At 45.7% G+C, this 26,645-nt stretch overlaps 1 protein-coding gene and 1 long non-coding RNA gene across 7 annotated transcripts in view; one reads left to right on the top strand and one right to left on the bottom strand.

Moving 5' to 3' along the window:
- The window catches only part of CTNNA2 (catenin alpha 2), a 2,737,142-nt gene that overhangs the window by 474,651 nt on the left and 2,235,846 nt on the right, over positions 1-26,645 (top strand). The gene's annotated exons all lie outside the window — the stretch shown is intronic.
- Positions 6,842-26,645, bottom strand: part of LOC134930166 (uncharacterized) — a 107,503-nt gene continuing 87,699 nt past the window's right edge. The window contains exons 2-3 of the long non-coding RNA XR_010178673.1: positions 9,124-9,243; positions 6,842-7,551 (exon numbers count right to left, since the gene is read on the bottom strand). This is a non-coding gene — a long non-coding RNA (uncharacterized LOC134930166). The remainder of the gene's footprint in view (positions 7,552-9,123; positions 9,244-26,645) is intronic.

Genomic DNA, 26,645 nt, shown 5'->3' with positions numbered 1-26,645 from the left:
GCGCAGTATATATAGTAGTAGGCCATTGCTATTGATACTGGCATATAATTCCACACATTAAAAAATGGAGAACAAAAATATGGAGGTTAAAATAGGGAAAGATCAAGATCCACTTCCACCTCGTGCTGAAGCTGCTGCCACTAGTCATGGCCGAGACGATGAAATGCCATCAACGCCGTCTGCCAAGGCCGATGCCCAATGTCATAGTAGAGAGCATGTAAAATCCAAAAAACAAAAGTTCAGTAAAATGACCCAAAAATCAAAATTAAAAGCGTCTGAGGAGAAGCGTAAACATGCCAATATGCCATTTACGACACGGAGTGGCAAGGAACGGCTGAGGCCCTGGCCTATGTTCATGGCTAGTGGTTCAGCTTCACATGAGGATGGAAGCACTCATCCTCTCGCTAGAAAAATGAAAAGACTTAAGCTGGCAAAAGCACAGCAAAGAACTGTGCGTTCTTCTAAATCACAAATCCCCAAGGAGAGTCCAATTGTGTCGGTTGCAATGCCTGACCTTCCCAACACTGGACGGGAAGAGCTTGCGCCTTCCACCATTTGCACGCCCCCCGCAAGTGCTGGAAGGAGCACCCGCAGTCCAGTTCCTGATAGTCAAATTGAAGATGTCACTGTTGAAGTACACCAGGATGAGGATATGGGTGTTGCTGGCGCTGGGGAGGAAATTGACAAGGAGGATTCTGATGGTGAGGTGGTTTGTTTAAGTCAGGCACCCGGGGAGACACCTGTTGTCCGTGGGACGAATATGGCCATTGACATGCCTGGTCAAAATACAAAAAAATCACCTCTTCGGTGTGGAATTATTTCAACACAAATGCGGACAACAGGTGTCAAGCCGTGTGTTGCCTTTGTCAAGCTGTAATAAGTAGGGGTAAGGACGTTAACCACCTAGGAACATCCTCCCTTATACGTCACCGGGACCGCATTCATCAGAAGTCAGTGACAAGTTCAAAAACTTTGGATGACAGCGGAAGCAGTCCACTGACCACTAAATCCCTTCCTCTTGTAACCAAGCTCCACCACCAACTCCCTCAGTGTCAATTTCCACCTTACACAGGAAAGCCAATAGTCCTGCAGGCCATGTCACTGGCAAGTATGACGAGTCCTCTCCTGCCTGGGATTCCTCCGATGCATCCTTGAATGTAATGCCTACTGCTGCTGGCGCTGCTGTTGTTGCTGCTGGGAGTCGATCGTCATCCCAGAGGGGAAGTCGGAAGACCACTTGTACTACTTCCAGTAAGCAATTGACTGTCCAACAGTCCTTTGCGAGGAAGATGAAATATCACAGCAGTCATCCTGCTGGAAAGCGGATAACTCAGGTCTTGTCAGCCTGGGTGGTGAGAAATGTGTGTCCGGTATCCACCGATAATTCTCAGGCAACTAGAGACTTGATTGAGGTACTGTGTCCCCGGTACCAAATACCATCTAGGTTCCATTTCTCTAGGCAGGCGATACCGAAAATGTACACAGACGTCAGAAAAAGAGTCACCAGTGTCCTAAAAAATGCAGTTGTACCCAATGTCCACTTAACCACGGACATGTGGACAAGTGGAGCAGGGCAGACTCAGGACTATATGACTGTGACAGCCCACTGGGTAGATGTATTGCCTCCCGCAGCAAGAACAGCAGCGGCGGCACCAGTAGCAGCATCTCGCAAACGCCAACTCGTTCCTAGGCAGGCTACGCTTTGTATCACCGCTTTCCATAAGAGGCACACAGCTGACAACCTCTTACGGAAACTGAGGAACATCATCGCAGAATGGCTTACCCCAATTGGACTCTCCTGGGGATTTGTGACATCGGACAACGCAGGAATATTGTGCGTGCATTACATCTGGGCAAATTCCAGCACGTCCCATGTTTTGCACATACATTGAATTTGGTGGTGCAGAATTATTTAAAAAACGACAGGGGCGTGCAAGAGATGCTGTCGGTGGCCTAAAGAATTGCGGGTCACTTTCGGCATTCAGCCACCGCGTGCCGAAGACTGGAGCACCAGCAAACACTCCTGAACTTGCCCTGCCATCATCTGAAGCAAGAGATGGTAACGAGGTGGAATTCAACCCTCTATATGCTTCAGAGGATGGAGGAGCAGCAAAAGGCCATTCAAGCCTATACATCTGCCCACGATATAGGCAAAGGAGGGGGAATGCACCTGACTCAAGCGCAGTGGAGAATGATTTCAACGTTGTGCAAGGTTCTGCAACCCTTTGAACTTGCCACACGTGAAGTCAGTTCAGACACTGCCAGCCTGAGTCAGGTCATTCCCCTCATCAGGCTTTTGCAGAAGAAGCTGGAGACATTGAAGGAGGAGATAAAACAGAGCGATTCCGCTAGGCATGTGGGACTTGTGGATGGAGCCCTTAATTAGCTTAACCAGGATTCACGGGTGGTCAATCTGTTGAAATCAGAGCACTACATTTTGGCCACCGTGCTCGATCCTAGATTTAAAACCTACGTTGTATCTCTCTTTCCAGCAGACACAAGTCTGCAGAGGTTCAAAGACCTGCTGGTGAGAAAATTATCAAGTCAAGCAGAACATGACCCATCAACAGCTCCTCCTTCACATTCTCCCGCAACTGGGGGTGCGAGGAAAAGGCTACGAATTCCGAGCCCACCCGCTGGCGGTGATGCAGAGCAGTCTGGTGCGAGTGCTGACATCTGGTCCGGACTGAAGGACCTGCCAACGATTACTGACATGTCGTCTACTGTCACTGCATATGATTCTGTCACCATTGAAAGAATGGTGGAGGATTATATGAGTGACCGCATCCAAGTAGGCACGTCAGACAGTCCGTACGTATACTGGCAGGAAAAAGAGGCAATTTGGAGGCCCTTGCACAAACTGGCTTTATTCTACCTAAGTTGCCCTCCCTCCAGTGTGTACTCCGAAAGAGTGTTTAGTGCAGCCGCTCACCTTGTCAGCAATCGGCGTACGAGGTTACTTCCAGAAAATGTGGAGAAGATGATGTTCATCAAAATGAATTATAATCAATTCCTCCGTGGAGACATTCACCAGCAGCAATTGCCTCCAGAAAGTACACAGGGATCTGGGATGGTGGATTCCAGTGGGGACGAATTAATAATCTGTGAGGAGGGGGATGTACACAGTGAAAGGGGTGAGGAATCGGAGGATGATGATGAGGTGGACATCTTGCCTCTGTAGAGCCAGTTTGTGCAAGGAGAGATTGATTGCTTCTTTTTTGGTGGGGCCCAAACCAACCAGTCATTTCAGTCACAGTCGTGTGGCAGACCCTGTCGCTGAAATGATGGGTTCGTTAAAGTGTGCATGTCCTGTTTATACAACATAAGGGTGGGTGGGAGGGCCCAAGGACAATTCCATCTTGCACCTCTTTTTTCTTTCATTTTTCTTTGCATCATGTGCTGTTTGGGGACTATTTTTTTGAAGTGCCATCCTGCCTGACACTGCAGTGCCACTCCTAGATGGGCCAGGTGTTTGTGTCGGCCACTTGTGTCGCTTAGCTTAGTCACACAGCGACCTTGGTGCGCCTCTTTTTTTCTTTGCATCATGTGCTGTTTGGGGACTATTTTTTTGAAGTGCCATCCTGCCTGACACTGCAGTGCCACTCCTAGATGGGCCAGGTGTTTGTGTCGGCCACTTGTGTCGCTTAGCTTAGTCACACAGCGACCTTGGTGCGCCTCTTTTTTTCTTTGCATCATGTGCTGTTTGGGGACTATTTTTTTGAAGTGCCATCCTGCCTGACACTGCAGTGCCACTCCTAGATGGGCCAGGTGTTTGTGTCGGCCACTTGTGTCGCTTAGCTTAGCCATCCAGCGACCTCGGTGCAAATTTTAGTACTAAAAATAATATTGTGAGGTGTGAGGTGTTCAGAATAGACTGGAAATGAGTGTAAATTATGGTTATTGAGGTTAATAATACTATGGGATCAAAATGACCCCCAAATTCTATGATTTAAGCTGTTTTTGAGGGTTTTTTGTAAAAAAACACCTGAATCCAAAACACACCCGAATCCGACAAAAAAATTTCAGGGAGGTTTTGGCAAATGCGTCCGAATCCAAAACACGGCCGCGGAACCGAATCCAAAACCAAAACACAAAACCCAAGAAAATTCCGGTGCACATCACTATTAAAAACCCATTTCTGGATATAGGTGGTCATTCCGAGTTGTTCGCTCTGTAATTTTCTTCGCATCGCAGCGATTTTCCGCTAATTGCGCATGCGCAATGTTCGCACTGCGACTGCGCCAAGTAAATGTGCTATGCAGTTAGGAATTTTACTCACGGCATTACAAGGTTTTTTCTTCGTTCTGGTGATCGTAATGTGATTGACAGGAAGTGGGTGTTTCTGGGTGGAAACTGGCCGTTTTATGGGTGTGTGTGAAAAAACGCTGCCGTTTCTGGGAAAAACGCGGGAGTGTCTGAAGAAACGGGGGAGTGTCTGGGCGAACGCTGGGTGTGTTTGTGACGTCAAACCAGGAACGAAACTGACTGAACTGATCGCAGTTGCCGAGTAAGTGTGGAGATACTCAGAAACTGCTAAGAAGTGTCTATTCGCAATTCTGCTAATCTTTCGTTCGCAATCTTACTATGCTAAGATTCACTCCCAGTAGGCGGAGGCTTAGCGTGTGTAAAGCTGCTAAAAGCAGCTTGCGAGCGAACAACTCGGAATGAGGGCCATAAAGGGGGAGATTTAATTGTTTGAAAAGTCAGTTGGGTGTCTGTTTTTTCCTATCTAATAGACAGGAAAAAACAGACATCCAACTGACTTTTCAAACATTTGAATTCCCCTCATTGTGTCTCTATCCGAGCATGTCTCTGTGTTTGGGTGTTTCATATTATTTGAAAAACTTATTTAAAAAAAACTTTAAAATAAAAGTCAAAGCAAAAAAACAAGGCAGAAACTTTTGACAGTTTATCTATATAACATGTTTGTGTCCACGTCGGTTAATCATTCATTCAGTCTATTAAAAACCCATTTCTGGATATAAAGTGCCTCTATCCGAGCATGTCTCTGTGTCTGGGTGTTTTGGTCGTTGGCATTTTAATTACAGTGATCATTGGGTCAGGCATGGTCCATCAGGCAGAGATATTTTAGCAATGTTCTTTATGGAACGTTTAAACATATGCATTAATAAATGATCACGGTTTTGCTGTTTGAGGTTGGAATATATTTATCACTTCATTCTGCCTGGATGGGTTTGAAATACCACTTCATTTATTTCCGTGTTCCGTCAGTTACTCCCAAAATGTCCATAAAATCTTCTTCTACCTGTCATCTTGTCAGTAATACTGAAATATTTTCTCTTCCAAGTGATAACAGTCAGTGGGCCAACATATCAATCGCACCACTTATTCTAGCGCATGAAAAGGAAAGGCTTCCACTTGTCGTGTGGGTAGAGTGCGCTTCTGATTCTGCTAGCGCCATTGCGGTCTCTGCCGCCTCCTCTGCATTTGTCAGTATTAGGGGCCTATTAACAAACGTTTTATGGGCCCGATTGAGACGTGATCGCTGCTGTGCGTTTTCGCACAACGGGGGATTATCGAACTACTGCGCATGCGTATGCACCGCAATGCGCAGACGAGTTGCCAAACAGCGACAGCATGGTGCGAAAATTTTCGAACGCACAGGCGTTCGCAAGGTGATTGACAGGAAGAGGACGTTTGGGGGTGGTAACTGCCCGTTTTCTGGGAGTGTCAGGAAAAACGCAGGCGTTCCCAAGCGTTTTTAGAGATTTCTCCTGCCGTGGATCCAGCCTCCATAGACAGATTTGGCAGTAAACAGCGATCAGCACTTATGAAGCGTGGAAAAACTGAGCTTTACTGTACAGTGATCTGTGGGCAAATAAACATGGGACTCTGCAGAACTGCAGAAGTGTGTCTTTACTAGCAACAAGTCATGCTGAACAATGGCTGCAGAAGCACTTCCTGTATAAAATGGGGAAAGCAATGATGCAACTTCCGCCATCCATATAATGCATACTGTATATATACATTTTCGGTGCTTGCCCAGTAGCCATATTGTACTTGCCTACCTTCGCCCCCACCCCCAGAAAGGTAGGTAAGTCTCCTAAAGACTTCTCTGATACAGGATTTGATGCTACGATTTCACAGTAACATGAGATCTCGGGCATATGTACTGTATGTCACCTGTGAGCCATGACGCAGTGCTAAAGCACTAGGCTCGTGCGTTACTGGACATGCTGAGAGGGGGGATTTTTCTCTCTCCCACTCCGGTGACAAAGCTGTTAATACATCTTGACGTTATTGCTTCCTGATTCACCTCAATATGTGGGGAAGCAGGAGCAGATTTAACGCCACAATATGTTCCTTAATAATACATCATCCACCAGGGCTGCCATCAGAAATTGTGGTGCCTGGAACTGAATAGGCAGGCAATCCCCCCCCCCCCCCCCCACCCCCGGCAGCCACTCCTGATTGGCTGCGGGTCAGCGCAAAACTATTAATGCCACCGACACTGTCTCTCTATGGCTGCCTGCCAGTGCACCAGCTTCAACCCGCTGGCGGCTTGGCGACAATCCAAATAGCTGCCACCCTGTCCCGGCCCAGTACTCTAGTCCCGGCAGTCCTCCCCAAGGTGTTGGCCCCGTCTCCCACACTCATGTCATTTAGAGAGCTCAAAGTCAGACTTAGGAGTTTATTCATGAAGCAGTGAAAAGAGTGGAGAAGTGAGCCAGTGTAGAAGTTGCCCATGGCAACCAATCAGCTTCTCTGTATAATTTTATAGTATGCAAATTATAAGTGTTACTTCAGTGCTGATTGGCTCTTCTCCACTGGCTCACTTCTCCACAGTTTTCACTGCTTCATGAATAGACCCCTTAGTGCTGCCTGGTAGTGTCCCCACTTGTCGTCGCCATTCCTAGCTCAATCCCCTGCAGATCTGGTGATGATGAGGGGTCTTTTTTAGTGTGGAGTCCTGGCACTGCAATTCCATCCAGTTCAATGTTAATCCAGCTCTGCAAGCAGCAAAATAACTATTAAATTATCGCCGGATCATACTTTAATCACTCGCCAGCCTCCCTGCCCAATCTGGACAAAGCTGTCCAATTATGATAGCATGAAAGATGCCTAAAATGGGACAGGAGGGAGGCATGGATTACCGGGAATATTACCAATTTTTCATTCTCAAGCACCTAAAAGATGCATCGTCTGACAGCGTCTTATGTTTTATTCATTGATAGGTTTTTACTTGCACAAGATGTGGGTCAGGGATCCGCGGGTGACACCTGTTGCGGCTTCGTTCTCACTGGATGTTTGGTAAATTTTGCACGGTGAAGAACATACAATATTTTCTCCCAGTAGACGTGAAACCTGCAGGTTTCTGGGAAATGTCCCGTCCAGCGTTACAGACAGGTTCCACATTTCTATTTGGCTCGGAGCAGTCTTCTTGGCAGGCACCGTTTTCTACACAGATAACATGCTACAGTTAGCAGAACATTATTGCAGAACTGCGGGGAGAACTTTACACCTCACACGCGCTGCAGTACCATTGCCTCCAGACTCCGCTTATGGGTTTTTCTCTGCTGATGATTAGGGCTGTGGATGAGAGCAAAAAATCTAAACATTAAAAGACAGTTAGAAAAATAACATGAGAAGAGCTATCACAGCTTAAGGGAGCATGAGGCGGAAAATAGGAAATTGTCCTTGGCATTAGGCTTCATCGAAAACAAACTTGTTTTAAAGGAGGTCATGAAACATAGAATAAATAGAAGACCCTGTTTGTGAAGCACAGAACTCTGGTTCAGGACCGTTGGCCGTTGATGGTTGTCCCAGAGTCAATGGTTGCACGTCTACTTCCCGAGCTTTGAAGACCCCTCCGCAACCTGGAAGAGTGTCTAGGTGTGTAGAGGAATGGAAAGCCTGAAGAAGGGAACTGGGCAAGAGTACATGTCACTTCAGAGTCCATCCTTATTAGAAACACGCCTTTTATTAATAAAAAGTATTTCTTTCTTTTTCTCCTGAAATGCTGCTCGGAGGAAAACATCATCCATAATTAGCAAGGCACGTCTTTGCTCACGCTGTTGTTCCTGCAGTTGAGCGATTTATGCTACTATGCATGTGTGAAAAGACCTGAAAACGCTTACTGCTCACACGCCAACCCAAGTGTCCAATGGGGCATCTCTAACACTAGAGAAGGGGTTTCTAATCCCTGGGCATTTCAGGGTTGACACTGGGAGATGGCCTAAAGTGAGCGCAAAAAGGGTCTGTTTCACGGGCATGTATGGGAGTGTCACGGGTGTGTCTGGAAACGCTGCTGAATTCCCAATCGCAAATCCACTGCTTCAGTGGCCACGTTTAGTTGTATTTGAGGAGAGTGGCTAGAGTAGATAATAGACTACTGCAAATGTCGATTGTGCAACAGATGTTACGTCAATGTTGCAGTGTTTACAATATCCATTGCAGTTCACAGACCACGGAGCCTGAAAGTAGAGATGAGCGGATTCGGTTTTACTCGGTTTTACTCGGTTCTCAAAACCGAATCTTATTGGCTCACGGATGTCACGTGTTTTGGATAGCCAATAAGATTCGGTTTTGAGAACCGAGTAAAACCGAGTAAAACCGAATCCGCTCATCTCTACCTGAAAGTGGGTGTCTCCGCGCTCGTACACTCCATAGCACAGTGATGCACAAAGGGAAGACTGAGATTAGCATTTGCAGATTGCAACAACTGCTATTGAGAGAGCGGCTAGGATTGCGGCTGCATTACCATCTCTGAATCAGGTCCATGTCAGAAATGTTAGCGCGCCTGTGCATACATCTTCTCACCAAAGATCACTTTATAAGACTGTGTTATGTTATGATCTGAGTCAGCTACAGTGTGTGACTATACACTAAATATACAGTAGATGATTTTGGAGGGTGGTCCCAAATTTCATCATGGGTTGCACTGAAAGACCCTGACTTAAATAGCTCAGTCATTCCGAGTTGATTGCTCGCTGTCGTTTTTTGCAGCGCAGCGATCAGGTCACTACTGCGCATGCATATGCACCGCAATGCGCAGGCACGTCGTACGAATACAAAGCGGATCGTAGCTGGGCAATGGATTTAATGAAGAATCCATTCGCACAGCCAATCGCAGGAAGAGTGCGTTTGTGGGTGTCAACTGACCGTTTTCTGTGAGTGTTTGGAAAAACGCAGGCGTATCCAAGCATTTGCAGGGCGGGTGTCTGACGTCAATTGCGGGTCCAAAAAGACTGACGTGATCGCAAGGGCTGAGTGAGTCCAGAGCTATAAGGGAAGAGAAAAAGAAAGACTCTGTGTTGGGGCACTCTTGATATGATGAAAAAAAATTAAAACATAACTTTTAATACGGTATAATCTAAAGGTTTGTACACAAAAAGACACACAAAGAAGAGGGGTTTTTTTTAAGTTTCACCTCCACATCCAATATCGTAAATTGGTGATCAGGTAGGAGTGAATACACTCAGTGCTAGGTTTAAGTGTTAGGCATATGGATTAGAGGGTAGGTTTAAGGGTTAAGGTTAGGAGTCAGGATTAAGTTTAGGTGTTACATTTTGGTGTTAGTGTTCTGTGTTAGATTCAGGTGTTAGTGATTGGGGTTAGGTTTAACTTTTAGTGTTAGGGGTAAGGTGTTAGGTGTAAGTGTTAGGTGTAAGTGTTAGTGTTAGGGATTAGGTTTATCTTTTAGTGTTAGGGATTAGGTTTAGGGATTAGTGTTAGGGGTTAGATTTAGCTTTTAGTGTTAGGGGTTAGGTTCAGATGTCCTCTCAGTTTCTATGTTCAGTGGGCTGCAAATATCTGTGCTCAGTGTGCTGCAAATATCTGTGCTCAGTGTGCTGCAAATATCTGTGCTCAGTGTGCTGCAAATATCTGTGCTCAGTGTGCTGCAAGTGCAAATATCTACGTTCTCTGCATGAAAAACGCTCCATATCTGTGCTCAGTGTGCTGCAAATATCTGTGCTCAGTGTGCTAATTGCTTTATTGTGGGGACTGGGGACCAGCAGTATTATATAGTAGGAGGACAGTGCAGAGTTTTGCTGATCAGTGACCACCAGTTTTATACATTCTCTGCCTGAAAAACGCTCCATATCTGTGCTGCATTGTAGTATATAGTAGGAGGACAGTGCAGAATTTTGCTGACCACCAGTATAACTATATATATAGCAGTACGGTACAGTAGTCCACTGCTCTACCTCTGTGTCGTCAAGTATACTATCCCATCTATACCTGTGGTGCATTTCAGTTTTGCACAGTTTACTGACCACCAGTATATAATATATAGCAGTACGGTACAGTAGGCCACTGCTCTACCTACCTCTGTGTCGTCAAGTATACTATCCATCCATACCTGTGGTGCATTTCAGTTTTGCACAGTTTGCTGACCACCAGTATATAATATATAGCAGTACGGTACAGAAGGCCACTGCTCTACCTACCTCTGTGTCGTCAAGTATACTATCCATCCATACCTGTGGTGCGTTTCAGTTTTGCACAGTTTGCTGACCACCAGTATATAATATATAGCAGTACGGTACAGTAGGCCACTGCTCTACCTACCTCTGTGTCGTCAAGTATACTATCCATCCATACCTGTGGTGCATTTCAGTTTTGCACAGTATGCTGACCACCAGTATATAATATATAACAGTACGGTACAGTAGGCCACTGCTCTACCTACCTCTGTGTCGTCAAGTATACTATCCATCCATACCTGTGGTGCATTTCAGTTTTGCACAGTTTGCTGACCACCAGTATATAATATATAGCAGTACGGTACAGTAGGCCACTGCTCTACCTACCTCTGTGTCGTCAAATATACTATTCATCCATACCTGTGGTGCATTTCAGTTGTGCACAGTATATATAGTAGTAGGCCATTGCTATTGATATATTACTGGCATATAATTCCACACATTAAAAAATGGAGAACAAAAATGTGGATGGTAAAATAGGGAAAGATCAAGATCCACTTCCAACTCGTGCTGAAGCTGCTGCCACTAGTCATGGCCGAGACGATGAAATGCCATCAACGTCGTCTGCCAAGGCCGATGCCCAATGTCATAGTAGAGAGCATGTAAAATCCAAAAAACAAAAGTTCAGTAAAATGACCCAAAAATCTAAATTAAAATCGTCTGATGAGAAGCGTAAACTTGCCAATATGCCATTTACGACACGGAGTGACAAGGAACGGCTGAGGCCCTGGCCTATGTTCATGGCTAGTGGTTCAGATTCACATGAGAATGGAAGCACTCATCCTCTCGCTAGAAAACTGCAGTGCCACTCCTAGATGGGCCAGGTGTTTGTGTCGGCCACTTGGGTCGCTTAGCTTAGTCACACAGCTACCTCATTGCACCTCTTTTTTTCTTTGCATCATCTGCTGTTTGGGGACTATTTGTTAAATCTGCCATCCTGTCTGACACTGCAGTGCCACTCCTAGATGGTCCAGGTGTTTGTGTCGGCCACTTGGGTCGCTTAGCTTAGTCACACAGCTACCTCATTGCTCCTCTTTTTTTCTTTGCATCATGTCTGTTTGGGGACAATTTTTTTAATCTGCCATCCTGTCTGACACTACAGTGCCACTCCTAGATGGGCCAAGTGTTTGTGTCGGCCACTTGGGTCGCTTAGCTTAGTCACACAGCTACCTCATTGCGCCTCTTTTTTTCTTTGCATCATGTGCTGTTTGGGGACAATTTTTTTAATCTGCCATCCTGTCTGACACTACAGTGCCACTCCTAGATGGGCCAGGTGTTTGTGTCGGCCACTTGGGTCGCTTAGCTTAGTCACACAGCTACCTCATTGCGCCTCTTTTTTTCTTTGCATCATGTGCTGTTTGGGGACTATTTTTTTGAAGTGCCATCCTGTCTGACACTGCAGTGCCACTCCTAGATGGGCCAGGTGAGTGTGTCGGCCACTTGGGTCGCTTAGCTTAGTCACACAGCTACCTCATTGCACCTCTTTTTTTCTTTGCATCATGTGCCGTTTGGGGACTATTTTTTAAATCTGCCATCCTGTCTGACACTGCAGTGCCACTCCTAGATAGGCCAGATATTTGTTTCGGCCATTTGGGTCGCTTAGCTTAGTCACACAGCTACCTCATTGCGCCTCTTTTTTTCTTTGCATCATGTGCTGTTTGGGGACAATTTTTTTTAATCTGCCATCCTGTCTGACACTACAGTGCCACTCCTAGATGGGCCAGGTGTTTGTGTCGGCCACTTGGGTCGCTTAGCTTAGTCACACAGCTACCTCATTGCGCCTCTTTTTTTCTTTGCATCATGTGCTGTTGGGGGACAATTTTTTTGAAGTGCCATCTTGTCTGACACTGCAGTGCCACTCCTAGATGGGCCAGGTGTTTGTGTCGGCCACTTGGGTCGCTTAGCTTAGTCACACAGCTACCTCATTGCACCTCTTTTTTTCTTTGCATCATGGGCCGTTTGGGGACTATTTTTTAAATCTGCCATCCTGTCTGACACTGCAGTGCCACTCCTAGATAGGCCAGGTGTTTGTTTCGGCCATTTGGGTCGCTTAGCTTAGTCACACAGCTACCTCATTGCGCCTCTTTTTTTCTTTGCATCATGTGCTGTTTGGGGACAATTTTTTTAATCTGCCATCCTGTCTGACACTGCAGTGCCACTCTTAGATGGGCCAGGTGTTTGTGTCGGCCACTTGGGTCGCTTAGCTTAGTCACACAGCTACCTCATTGCGCCTCTTTTTTTCTTTGCATCATGTGCTGTTTGGGGACTATTTTTTTGAAGGGCCATCCTGTCTGACACTGCAGTGCCACTCCTAGATGGGCAAGGTGTTTGTGTTGGCCACTTGGGTCGCTTAGCTTAGTCACACAGCTACCTCATTGCGCCTCTTTTTTTCTTTGCATCATGTGCTGTTTGGGGACTATTTTTTAAATCTGCCATCCTGTCTGACACTGCAGTGCCACTCCTAGATGGGCCAGGTGTTTGTGTCGGCCACTTGGGTCGCTTAGCTTAGTCACATAGCTACCTCATTGCGCCTCTTTTTTTCTTTGCATCATGTGCTGTTTGGGGACAATTTTTTTAATCTGCCATCCTGTCTGACACTGCAGTGCCACTCCTAGATGGGCCAGGTGTTTGTGTCGGCCACTTGGGTCGCTTAGCTTAGTCATCCAGCGACCTCGGTGCAAATTTTAGGACTAAAAATAATATTGTGAGGTGTGAGGTGTTCAGAATAGACTGGAAATTAGTGTAAATTACGGTTATTGAGGTTAATAATACTATGGGATCAAAATGACCCCCAAATTCTATTATTTAAGCTGTTTTTGAGGGTTTTTGTATAATAACACCCGAATCCAAAACACACCCGAATCTGACAAAAAAATTTCAGGGAGGTTTTGCCAAAACGCGTCTGAATCCAAAACACAGCCGCGGAACCGAATCCAAAACACAAAACCCGAAAAATTTCTGGTGCACATCACTAATTTGGACCCCTCTGTAGGTGGTCCCAATATAATGGTGGTGTCCATATCACCTCATTCCATTACATCTAAGTAGTAAAAGACATTAACAAAACACAAATTCAACTTTAGCTGAAATAAAAACTCCTCCAACCTTTGCTCACCAATTGCTATACAATGAGAAGATGACAATACCCAGTATTATTATTATTATTATACACTGCGGTACATACAGTATAACCGTCTATAGAACACAGAGGACATTGCTGCAGCAGCCGCTATAATTGTCTTACTGGTATAATTGTACGATGCGTCTATTCCAGGTCACTCTCCTACTAGCAGTTACATTGCTACTCCTCTAGCCCATGACACTGTTATAGTTAATTGTTAATTAGCGCAGGTCTTTATGCACTACCTCTGCTAGGCAGATGGGATCAGTAATTGATGTAATAAAAGCTTACATTGATTTCTCTTTGTTTCACTTGTTGGAGTGTTGCTTCAAAAAGGTTCTAATTATACTTTTGTAGCACATAATTTGCATACATTAAAACAAGTATACATGTCTGTTAGAGTTGTGCGGGTTTGGTTTTCTGAAAACCGAACCCACCCAAATTTGATGTTTCCGAGTAGTTATGAGCCCGCCAATCTTGCATGTTGCATGTTTTGTATTCTATAAAAGTACCTCCCTCTGTGATTGGGGCGCCATTTCATACAGGACGCCGGATGGTTAGGGTGTGGGGCTGTGGGATGCAGCACTGCTGTGACTGTCAGTGAAGAGCTGTGAGGTGCAGCACTGCTGTGACTGTGTCATACTGTGAAGGGCTGTGGGCTGCAGCACTGCTGTGCCTGTATCATACTTTAAAGGGCTATGGGCTGCAGCACTGCTGTGACTGTATCAGACTGTGAAGGGCTCTGGGCTGCAGCACTGCTGTGACTGTGTCATACTGTGAAAGGCTGTGGGCTGCAGCACTGCTGTGACTGTGTCATACTGTGAAGGGCTGTGGGTTGCAGCACTGCTGTGACTGTGTCATATTGTGAAGGGCTGTGGGCTGCAGCACTGCTGTGACTGTATCAGACTGTGAAGGGCTCTGGGCTGCAGCACTGCTGTGACTGTGTCATACTGTGAAAGGCTGTGGGCTGCAGCACTGCTGTGACTGTGTCATACTGTGAAGGGCTGTGGGTTGCAGCACTGCTGTGACTGTGTCATATTGTGAAGGGCTGTGGGCTGCAGCACTGCTGTGACTGTATCAGACTGTGAAGGGCTGTGGAATGCAGCACTGTTGTACTTGTGTCAGACTGAAGGGCTGTGGGCTTCATCACTGCTGTGACTGTGTCATACTGTGAAGGGCTGTGGGTTGCATCACTGCTGTGACTGTGTCATATTGTGAAGGGCTGTGGGCTGCATCACTGCTGCGACTGTGTCAGTAAAGGGCTGTGGACTGCAGCACTGTGAGGCACCATTACTATAAGCGCTGTGAGTTGCAGTGTGTTAAAAAAATGTGTGTGTTATTCAGGTTCAGCCATTGTGTTGTAAAATTATAATGATCATTAAGTGCCAGTGTGCCATCATTACAAGAAGCACTGTAAATAGAGATGGATCAGTCAATAGAAGAGCAGGAGCAGTAATCCAGTACTAGTGCATCAACTGCTGCCAGTCATAACAATACTTCAACATCTCCTTAAGGTGGTCCAGGTGCCACAAATTTTAAGAAAGGGCACCTGAAAACTAAACAATATTTCACAATGTAAAAAACAAACAAACATCCCCTCTAATAACAAAGGCAACGTTTACAGCCAAAAAACGCAGGGCCCATCACACAGGGGCGCTGAGGGGGATGGATATTAATTACCTGGGCTTGGTGTATGGGCCCAGTGGGAGCCAAGGTCCACCCCCCGTAACACCAGTAGCCAGGCTGCATGCCTGGCTGCAGGTGTAACCCCTAAATCTCACCTGGCCCCGCTGTGGGCTGCATTGGATGCTATGACTAATGTTATTTCATAATGAAAGCATAGGTGAAAGGTTAGTATCTCTTGGACCTTTCAGGTGATATTAGGTGCGGGCCGTGAACAAGGAAAGGTCCAGTATGTCTTTTGCAGATGTATTTTAGATTTTATAAAAATTTTAAAAATACACTTCTTGCCGTATGATTTATATAACTGCAGTATACTATACTCACATGTGATTCAGGAATACACTTATGTGATACAGTACGTTCCCTTTAAACAAGTCTCCAGTCTATTATTGGGAGATAATAAGGTCTATTACCTTGTGACTCTATATATACCTCTCCATGCGCGCATTGTGTGACTGCTCTCTGGGATAAAGCCGTTTCTTCCTGCCTGTGTCACCTATGATGAATGCCAGAGTTTGAAGTATCACAAATATTATATCCAAAGGCAGTACTAAATAACCGCAAGTGCTGCAATCTCCCTCTCCATAAATTTCCTCCCAGTGATGTCAGCGGGAACCTGCAGCGAGAGGAAGATCTGAGTCTTCCTTTTCAGAGTCCTACAACATTTTACACTTTCTTCGTTTGCAGAGGAGACGGAATTAGCCTGGAAGCCCCAAAGTGACACTAAGAACTCATTTCGCCTTATTATGCAGTGTAAATATAGCCGTAGTGTAAATATAGCCGTTGTCATCCTCTGGTATTAACTGTGTGTTTTCCATTCTAAGACGGTTAATGTTCTGGTTTATTGATTGTAGTCATTAATGTGTATACATACTTGCCAGCTCTCGCCTGGGAGACTGTAACTTTTCGGGGGGCTCTCCCACACTCCTGAAAGCAGACCAGCCTGCATCCCCGGGGTAGTGGGCGGTCTAAGGGCTTGTGATGCTATGCGCGTTGAAGCGCGCCATTTTGTGGACGCAGCCTCCGCAGTACAATGCCGCAAATCACAGATTTCCCCTCCCCCACACTGGATGTTGAAAAAATATGTGTTTATATTCCATGTGATAATCTCAGTACCTGTTCCTGCGCCATGGAAGAACTATTGCGCAGTGGGCCTGATTCAGAGCCGCAGTCATGCCGGTGTTAACGTGGTTGAGCCATTTTTTGCTACTGCGCATTTGCATAAATCCATAAAAACTCCTACGTTGCATGCGTTACACCGTATACACACACAGGGCTGCATTTTGCTTCATTTTCAGCGAGATTTCCCATGAACCCTTTCGCTGCTGAGTACAGAGGCTCATCCTCTGGGTATATAGTAAGACTGCAGAGGACAAGCCCCATTTGTCTTCCACAGCCCTAATAAACACCCCCTACCTCTCCTCCACCCATGGGGAACCCCTGTAGCCGGCTTGGTCGCATGCGCCGACCTCACTTAAACCCCCCTCCAGAATGGTAATAGTTGGGGGAGGGGGGATTTAAGTCTCTCTAACCCCACCACCCAGAAAGATGGGGGTACTGTTATTTTAAAGAGGGAAGTCTCCTCTTTCAAACAGTACAGCATGCCCCACATGAAAGTTAATATCTGGTGAATACACTGATTACCAGACATTAAAATACTGTAGACCAGGCATGGGAGAAGAAGATCTCCCTAAACCTGGCCACAAATAATTAAGGGGGATCTATTTTAGAAAAAGGGGAACGCCACTTTTAAATGGTGCTATGTGCCCTCTCGCCAAGCAAAAAGTGACAGCTGGAACTACGTAGGCAGTGATGTCGAGAGAGGGGGGGAGAGGGTACAAATTACCCGGGCCCAGGTCTGATGGAGGGGCCCAGTGAAGGTCCAGTAGGGGCCCAGGCTCCCTTCCCCTTACCTGGCAGCAGCAGCTCTTCTCCTCAGTCAGCACACTCTGCTGTGTACTGGGCTGCAGTGTGACCATGGAGATGCCTAAAATTAGAGATGTGCAGCGGGCATTTTTCGGGTTTTGTGTTTTGGTTTTGGATTTGGTTCCGCGTCGTGTTTTGGATTCGGACGTGTTTTGGCAAAACCTCCCTTAAGAATTTTTGTCGGAATCGGCTGCGTTGTGGATTCTGTGTTTTTTTAAAACAAACAAACAAACTCAAAAACAGCTGAAATCATAGAATTGGGGGGTAATTTTGGTCCTATAGTATTATTAACCTAAATAACCATAATTTGCACTCATTTCCAGTCTATTCTGAACACCTCACAATATTGTTTTTAGGCCAAAAGGTTGCACCGAGGTGGCTGGATGACTAAGCTAAGCGACCCAAGTGGTCAGCACAAACACCTGGCCCATCTAGGAGTGGCACTGCAGTGGCAGACAGGAGGGCAGATATAAAAAAAGGCCCCTAACAGCACATGATGCAAAGACGAAAAAAAGTGCACCGAGGTTGCTGTAGGCCTAAGCTAAGCGACACAACCACCTGGCCCATCTAGTAGTCCCCCGCAGTGGGTGAATGTCAAGAGTGGGCCGCGATTGTTCGGTCCAATGACAGCATCTACAGCAAGCTCCAGTCACTTAAAAAAAAATCTGCATTTGGTGGACTTATACGGCAGTACCCCAGGACTAATACAGCAGTACCCCTGGACCCATACGGCAGTGTCACACAGGATGGCACTTTTCAAAAACTAGGCCCCAAATAGCACCTCATGCAAAGAAGTCGAAGAGGTACAATGAAGTAGCTGTATGACTAAGCCAAGTGACACAAACAATTCTAACTGGAATTATATGTCCAAATCACTGGAATTATACGTCCAAATCACTGGAATTATTTGGCAAGATCACTGTAATTAATAATTATAAATCACTGATATTAATTGGTAAAATCACTGTAATGCTACGTCCAAATCACTGGAATTAATTGGCAAAATCTCGCTATCGCCTGCCAAGTGAAGTGGAATCTAGATGGGATTTGGTACCGGGGACACAATAACTTCATAAATTGTCTAAATCCCACTGCACTAATGGCGGATAACGGGCACATGTCTAACAGCGCACTGATTATACTGATCACCGATTATACTGATCACTGATTATACTGAGCACTGATTAAACTGAGCACTGATTATACTGAGCACTGATTTTACTGAGCACTGATGATACTACGGAGAACTGACACTGAGCAGCACGATGCAACACAAGACTCTGTACTAGCATTAGTGAGCAGCACACAACCCCTCTGGAATTGTCACCCCCCAGATACCACTGTGACTGGAATGATGATGACCTATGCACAGTGACTGGACACTACCACAGCACCCTACAGCAGCAAGATGCAGCACAAGACACTGGACTATTAGTAATGTACTGTAGTATACTGAGCACCACACAATGCAGCACAAGACAATGAGCAGTGATACTGAGCACTTATGATGATACTAGAACTGACACTGGGCAGCGAGATGCAGCACTGGACTATTGTACTGTAGTATACCGGTCACCACAATGCAGCACAAGACAATGAGCAGTGGTACTGAGCACTGATGATGATACTAGAACTGACACTGGGCAGCAAGATGCAGTACTGGACTATTAGTAATGTACTGTAGTATACCGGTCACCACAATGCAGCACAAGACAATGAGCAGTGGTACTGAGCACTGATGATGATACTAGAACTGACACTGGGCAGCAAGATGCAGCACTGGACTATTAGTAATGTACTGTAGTATACTGAGCACCACAATGCAGCACAAGACAATGAGCAGTGATACTGAGCACTGATGAGGATACTAGAACTGACACTGAGCAGCAAGATGCAGCACTGGACTATTGTACTGTAGTATACCGGTCACCACAATGCAGCACAAGACAATGAGCAGTGATACTGAGCACTGATGATGATACTAGAACTGACACTGAGCAGCAAGATGCAACACTGGACTATTGTACTGTAGTATACTGGTCACCACAATGCAGCACAAGACAATGAGCAGTGATACTGAGCACTGATGTGGATACTAGAACTGACACTGAGCAGCAAGATGCAGCACTGGACTATTGTACTGTAGTATACCAGTCACCACAATGCATCGCAAGACAATGAGCAGTGATACTGAGCACTGATATTGAGCTGATATTGAGCTTTTCACTCAGAGAACGTAGAAACGTCCTCTCGCTCTCTCGACAATGCACGAGTGAAAATGGCGGCGACGCGCGGCTCTTTATATGGAAACTGAATCTCGCGAGAATCCAACAGCGGGATGATGACGTTTTGCCTCGTTCGGGTTTTCCGAATTAGGCGGGAAGAGCCGAGGCTGCTCGGACCCGTGTAAACCACGTGGAGTTCGGGGGGGTTCGGTTCTCAGAGAACTGAACCCGCTCATCTCTACTTAAAATACAATATTTCAGTATTTTTTTCTAAGGGTAAATGACCACACCTCCTGTGATTAGGCCACGTCCCTTGAAAAGTAACTGGGCCCAGCCCGGCTCTGAACTTCCCTGTACGTAGGCGGCCATACTTGAAATCAGGGAGTCTCAACTTTAAACTTATGTGGCCCTCTAGTAGCTATTGTCTGATAATCACGGGGATATCCCTTCCTTGAATGAGGGAGTCTCCTCTTTCAAATGATGTGCCCCATTTTTGTCTGTGATCACCGGGGCAGTGACTGACACAAAACACAAAAAATAAAACTTTCTACCATATTCTGTCTACAAAGTAAGCGTTTAAATCGAGACAGTGACACTTTAAAGAAAACTTGCAATTCCATTTTGAGTGCAGATTTCTTTTTCTTGTCGGAACCTACACATAGAATCCTGGTTTGAACTATTTTGGAAAAGTGGATCATCAGCAAGACAAGATCCAAAATGTATTTAAAAAATATTTAAAGAGAACACTTTTGATTTTGGTTCCCTTTCTTGAAATTTTAATCAAAATACACTTTTTGGCCATTTGATAAAAAAAAAAAAAAAATGTTGACGTGTTTAAGCAAAAACACTAATGGTATTTTTTCAGACCACAAAGCTTTCTGAAAAAGACATGGGGGTAAATTTACTAAGATGGGAGTTCTATTTACGATGGGATGTTGCCCATAGCAACCAATCAGATTCCAGATATTATCTTCTAGAAGATGCTAGATAAATGAGAAGTAGAATCTGATTGGTTGCTATGGGCAACATCCCATCTTAAATAGAACTCCCATCTTAGTAAATTTACCCCAAGGTATCATTTCTTTGTGTACCTCTTAAAAAAATTAGCGATATTGGTTTTGGAATGTGACGCGCGCAAATGGGAGAAGATTACCTCAGCACAAGGGTGAGAAAACCCTCAGCAGCGAAGGGGTTAATAGAACCGCTGGTATTTTTGGCATATTGCATTAACAAGTGCTTTATTGTACTTTAAATAAGTTTTTTCTTTTTTTTACCGAGTCAATGGATATACCTTAGCTCAGTGACTACATAAGCAGCCAGGGTATTGTCTGCTGTAATTGAAAGGACTCTGTACTCTAAATTCAATTATGAGGCGTTCCAGTTTCACTTAAATAGCATTACAGGCCCTTTTGTCTGGTGATAAACTGTTTTTTATTTATTAAGATGGAGGAAAAAATGATTGACTCTATAGGGCTTATTTAGAAGTGGCCACATTTGTATGTAACAAAAGATTGGATGCGTCATCGCTTGATGAGTGATAAAATGGAGGGTGAAAAAGCACCAGCCAACCAGATCCTGTAATTTTTTCAAACACAGCCTGTAACATGGCAGCTAGGAGCTGATTGGCTGGTACTTTATCTCTCTCCATTTTATCACTCTCCAAGCGATGACGCATCTAGCTCCGATGCTAAATGTACAGGGTTTACAGTTAGGTATACAGCATAGAGAATGTACATAATACATACTTGCCTACACTTCCGGAAGCTGCGGGAGCCTCCTGATTGAGACCCCCGCAGGCCAGAAGGGTAGGTGACTCTCTTCGGCCCGCTTACTGGTAAAGCGGGCAGGATGGGGATAAAATCCCTAAAATATCGGCAGGTGTGTGAAGGGGAGTAGCCATCTGCACATAGAAGTAGCTAGTGGGTCAGGAGCGTGGTAAATTCTGCAAGAAAGCAGCCCCATTAGATAGCCTCTGTATATACATATCTCCGATATCTGCTGCAGTCCTCTGTATATGTATTCGGGAAATACATATTATTTGCAAACACCCCCTTACCCAAAAATGGTTGCTTCCGGTGTGTATCACGCAAATAATAATTGATAAATAGACCCTTTAGACCCTTTAAAATCTGATGTGAAATTTCTTTCCAGCAGTAGTGGAAATGAATGACAAATACAGCGATTTGGCGGTCACGACTTGATACAGCTGCAATACTAATGACTTACATTAAGTAATGTCAGCTGGCGTGGTTATTGCGCAATCAGCCTGGAAACCCATCATGTAGCATTATACCAGCCGCAGAGTACCCTCACGAGATACGGGTGTGGTTCGTTTTATCGACAGTGTCTAGGTCGACAATGTTTAGGTCGACCACTATATGTCGACAGCCACTAGGTCGACATTGATGGAAGGTCGACAGGGTTTCTAGGTCGACATGTGCTAGGTCGACAGGTCTAAAGGTCGACATGAGGAAATTATTATTTTTGGTGTCTTTTTCTTCGTAAAGTGACCGGGATCCCAAATTAGTGCACCGCGTCCCCTCGCATGGCTTGCTTCACTCGCCATGCTTCGGGCATGGTGCCTTCGCTCCGCTACCGCTTCGCTCGGCACACTTTACCGTTCCAATCGTAGTCCACGTGGATCGTTAAGTATGAAAAAACCCCAAATTTTTTTTTTAAAAACTCATGTCGACCTTTAGACCTGTCGACCTAGCACATGTAGACCTAGAAACCCTGTCGACCTTCCATCCATGTCGACCTAGTGACTGTCGACCTATAGTGGTCGACCTAAACATTGTCGACCTAGACACTGTCGATCTTCAGACCGGATCCCACGAGATACGCCTCCTAATAGTCTGCAGAGGCACCCACATCTAATTATCTAGCAATTAGATGTCCGTGGCCTTGTACACAGGCTGCCATTGGCCGGCTGCAAAGCGTTGCAAGTCAGCAATACACAAAAAAATGCATCCACATGTATGCGGATGGATTTTCGTGTGCATGCGCAGTTCGGAATTTATTATCTTGCGCAAAAAATAAAAATCGGTGTTCATCCAACTGTTATTGGCCTATGTATATAATAAAGGCTATAGGATATAATAGGCATAGGAATAGACTATAGGATATATTAGGCACACGGAGAGGCAATAGGAAATAACATAGGAACAGTCTATAAGAAATTAATCTTCGGATAACTTTTTAAAAGACTGCAGTTGGGCGCTGAAGTGGACTTGCTGGAAAAGGTCAAAACATTTATATTTTAATAGTTCTAATGTGCCTGGGGACTAGAGGTCAGTCTCAGCATCAGGACTTCAAAATGTCTCCCGCCGTAGGGGACGCAGCAAATCACTGTAACATTCCCTCTGAGACGCGGGAACTGACAGCTCCATAAACAATGGGAAATGTGTTTAGAATAAAGTAACAAGCCTGAGCTTTATCACTATGTGTCCCTGTCCTCTTGTTCTACTGCCGCATAGATTCTCCCTGCCGTAATCATACATTGTTGATGACAAATAATGAAAATGTCCAGACTGACAATGTAATACTTAATACAGAACGCCATATGTCCGCTTCCCAGTTGCTGATTAAGGGAGGTATCCGCGGGAAGCCATGGAAGCCTGTTTCATTACTTTATGTTACTGCAAGTACCCGTTCAAATAATGCAGGGGGCCGTGTGCGTGAAAGCGGAAAGCAGTGGCGCCCATTGACACTGGCAGCAGTGACCGTCATACGTGTCTGCGCTTGCATGAGATCCTCAGAATTTGTAGCTGAAAGTGAGACAGACCCAAATTTAGGAAGCTGGCCCAGATGCCCCTATGATGCTGCATTTACCTGATGTTAATATGTGCGGCACCATCTTCCCGAAGATGTCACTGGGAAGATGGTGCCGGCTGTGGAGGAGGGACCCACTTCCCAGAACGAGGGGAGTATACCTGAGGAAAGGGGGGGAGGTCACACAATAGTACCCTCAATTCAAATGACACCACACAGTAGCACAATCTATTTCACATTACACCGCATATAGTGCCCCTGATTCATATTACACCACATAGTAATGCCTCTTATTATGGTCATATCACTCAGTAGTGCCCTTTATTCACGTTGCGCTACACAGTTGTACCATCTATATACGTTATGCCGCACAGTAGTGCCCTTTATATACAATGTCCACAGTAGTGCTTCTTATACATAATTCCCACAGTAGTAGGGCCCCTTACACATAATGCCCACAGTTGTAATGTCCCTTACACAAAATGCCCACAGTAGTAGTGCCACTTATATACAGAATGCCCAAAGTAGTAGTGCCTCTTACACATATTGCCCACAATAGTAGTGCCCCTTACACATAATGACCATAGTAGTGCCGCTTATACACATAGTGCCCACACTAGTGTCCCTTATACATATCTCTGACTGTAATACTCCAGCAGCTCCATACCCTGTATCCTTCTAGCAGCTTCCCCACCTCTCTTGTCCCGCCAGTCCTCTCTCATATTGTCTTCAAGGTGCACAGAGCCTGCTCCTCTTCATGGTTCTTCTTCACTTCCACAGCGGTGATAGCATGACATCACATACACCGTACCGGAAAAGGAAGCTACGGGGACCTGAGGAGGGGATGCATGCTGTCCAACAGACACAGCGTGTGTGAGTACCATAAGGGGTGGGCTGTAGAAGGAGAAGGACCATGGAGCCACCAGGACATGAGGAAAGGGGAGGTGGCTGCAGCTCATCAGTAACACTAGCACCGCCTACATTATCGATTCACGTATGTGTTTGGGCTGGCTTTTCTGTTGGAATTACTGTACAGGGCAATGGAGGAGGTGGAACTAGTTCCCCCTATCATTACAGGTGGTGGAACTCAGTTCCACCTCGTTCCCCCCCCCCCCCCCACACACTTTAACCTCTGGCTGCGATCACACGAGCCTGTTTGGGACCAGAATTGACGTCAGACGACGTCATGCCTGCGTTTTTTCAAACACTCCCTGAAAACGGTCAGTTACCACAAGGGACGTGCGGTGAGCTAAATAGCTAGGAGGCGCTGGCTGGCACCAGAGCCAGATTTACACGCAATATATGAAGCACAGCGTACATCTGGTCATTATACACAGGTGCAGCAGTATAAACTCCTGGAAATTTGGTGAGTTTTGATCAGATATGTGTGGAAAGGATACACAGGTGAGGCACTGCCTCCCCTGCCATAGACTTTTTACTCCAGAGTTTTGGCTATAAAAATTATTAGAATAATGCAAATAAGATATTTCAAACATATTTTTGCATTTTTCATATATTTTATAAAGTCAAAACTGTGGCACAAACGTATGACAGGAAAGGCTCTGCCTCACCTGCCTCACCCCACCGCACGTCACTGGTTACCACCCACAAACGCCTTCTTCCTGTCACTCTCCTTGCAAACGCCCGGGCGAATGGATCCTTCACACAAACCCTTCGCACAAACCCTTCGCTGACTGGCTATCCCCTGTGTAGCTGTCCGTCGCGCCTGCACATTGCGGTGTGCATACGCATGCGTAGTTCGGATCTGATCGCCCGCTGTGCGAAAACGCAGCCTAGCGATCAGGTCTGAATTACCCTCTATGTTTCTCAAGGGAGCTAAGCATCGGTCTCCCATCGTGGTCTCACACAAGAAGGCAAAAAGGCTCCCACGGGTAGCAGTTGATTTACCGACGGACACAATACCAACGGCCATAATCCCGACAGCCATTGACCGACAGTCAAAATACTGACACGGTCAAAATGCCGACATAGGCAGAATACCGTCATTTGAAATGCCGACATGCATTTTTAAGGATTTTTTGCCCCAAAACAGACTTGTTCATACTTTACCATCCCAGTGGATCTGGAGGGGGAATAGAATAGTATGTTGAGTGCAGCGAGGCACCGTGCCAGAAGTATGGTGGGGGCAGCGAGCCATGCAAGGGGACGCGGTACACTTAGACAGTGTTCATGTCAACATTGACACACAAAAAACACAGAAAGACTCATGTTGGTATTTTGACATGTCGGCATTACAAATGTCGGTATTCTAAATATGTTGGCATTTTGAACATGTCGGCACAACGAATGTCGGCATTTTGACCGTGTCGTTATTTTGACTGTAGACCAATGGCTGTCGAGATTATGACCGTCGTTATTGTGTCCGTCAGTAAATCATACAGAACCCGTTCCCACACATGATTAGTAGTGAGCGGTCATCTTGGGATAGGGCATGAAGCCTCCCTGGAGAACAGGAAGACTGGAATCTGCACAGTAGCTCTCCTTTCAACATTTGTAACTGCATTTGTAACGTGTCTTTCTACTGCACATCTTACGTCTACCTCTCTATTGTGACTGTGATGCATTTTATACTTTTGACTCGCTATGCTTAGGGCGGTGGCACAGATTCTGGAAGGTGCGTGTAAGAAGCGCCCCTTTCTGATTGGCTGAGTACATCTAAATCCCTCCCACTGATAAAGTGAACATTAGTATTGGGGCCGCTATAAATATTTGCATGACTACTTTGATATTTGAAATTGGTCCTCAGCACAAAAGCAAATTCCCATTTGATGTTTTAAAGAGGAAGCGAATGGATCTTCTATTTTTTATTCCCTACAGTGGGGGACGTGCAAAGCCAGAGAGTCCGCAGTGTCCCCCCTGGGTCACATCTCAGTGCTCATGCATTGCTAGCACATTTGTGTACTGCTGGACCATCCCACCACTAGTTTTAGGCTGCTGGTTTGGGGAAGAGAACCAGCACTTGGTAGCAGGGTTCTTGCCAGAGTTCCAAAATCCCCAGATTCATAAATGACTTGCTGTAAAACAGTCCATAGTGCCACGATGCTATATGCGGGCTCAGTGTCGAACTGGGGTATGAAGGGCCCACCGGGGGAATGCAGTGCAGGAGGCCCATACTTAGGGGTGTGGTCAGCCTACAAAGGGGGTGTGGCCTGCCTCCGCAGAGGCTTGAAATGCACAATAGACTTGTGCAGTGTAATGCAACATATCTACCATGTATAATACAAGTGCACAGTGTGGAACCTGATCTCTAGAGAAAGGAGTGGGCCCCCAGGCAGAGGGCCCACCGGTGGTTTCCCCTGTACCCCTGTGGGCCGGTCCAACCCTGTGCGGGCTATGGTCATACTTATCTAGTCTCCCGGAATGGCCGGGAGGCTCCCTTAAAATTTGCGTGGGGACATTGCAGTTATAAATAAATATAGCCTACAGTATGCTGTGTATGAGTTGTGTGCT

Source organism: Pseudophryne corroboree, chromosome 1, assembly GCF_028390025.1.
Source record: "Pseudophryne corroboree isolate aPseCor3 chromosome 1, aPseCor3.hap2, whole genome shotgun sequence".
Lineage (NCBI taxonomy): Eukaryota > Metazoa > Chordata > Amphibia > Anura > Myobatrachidae > Pseudophryne > Pseudophryne corroboree.
The sequence above is the reverse complement of the archived record's forward strand: the minus strand, read 5'-3'. Positions and strand labels throughout refer to the sequence as shown.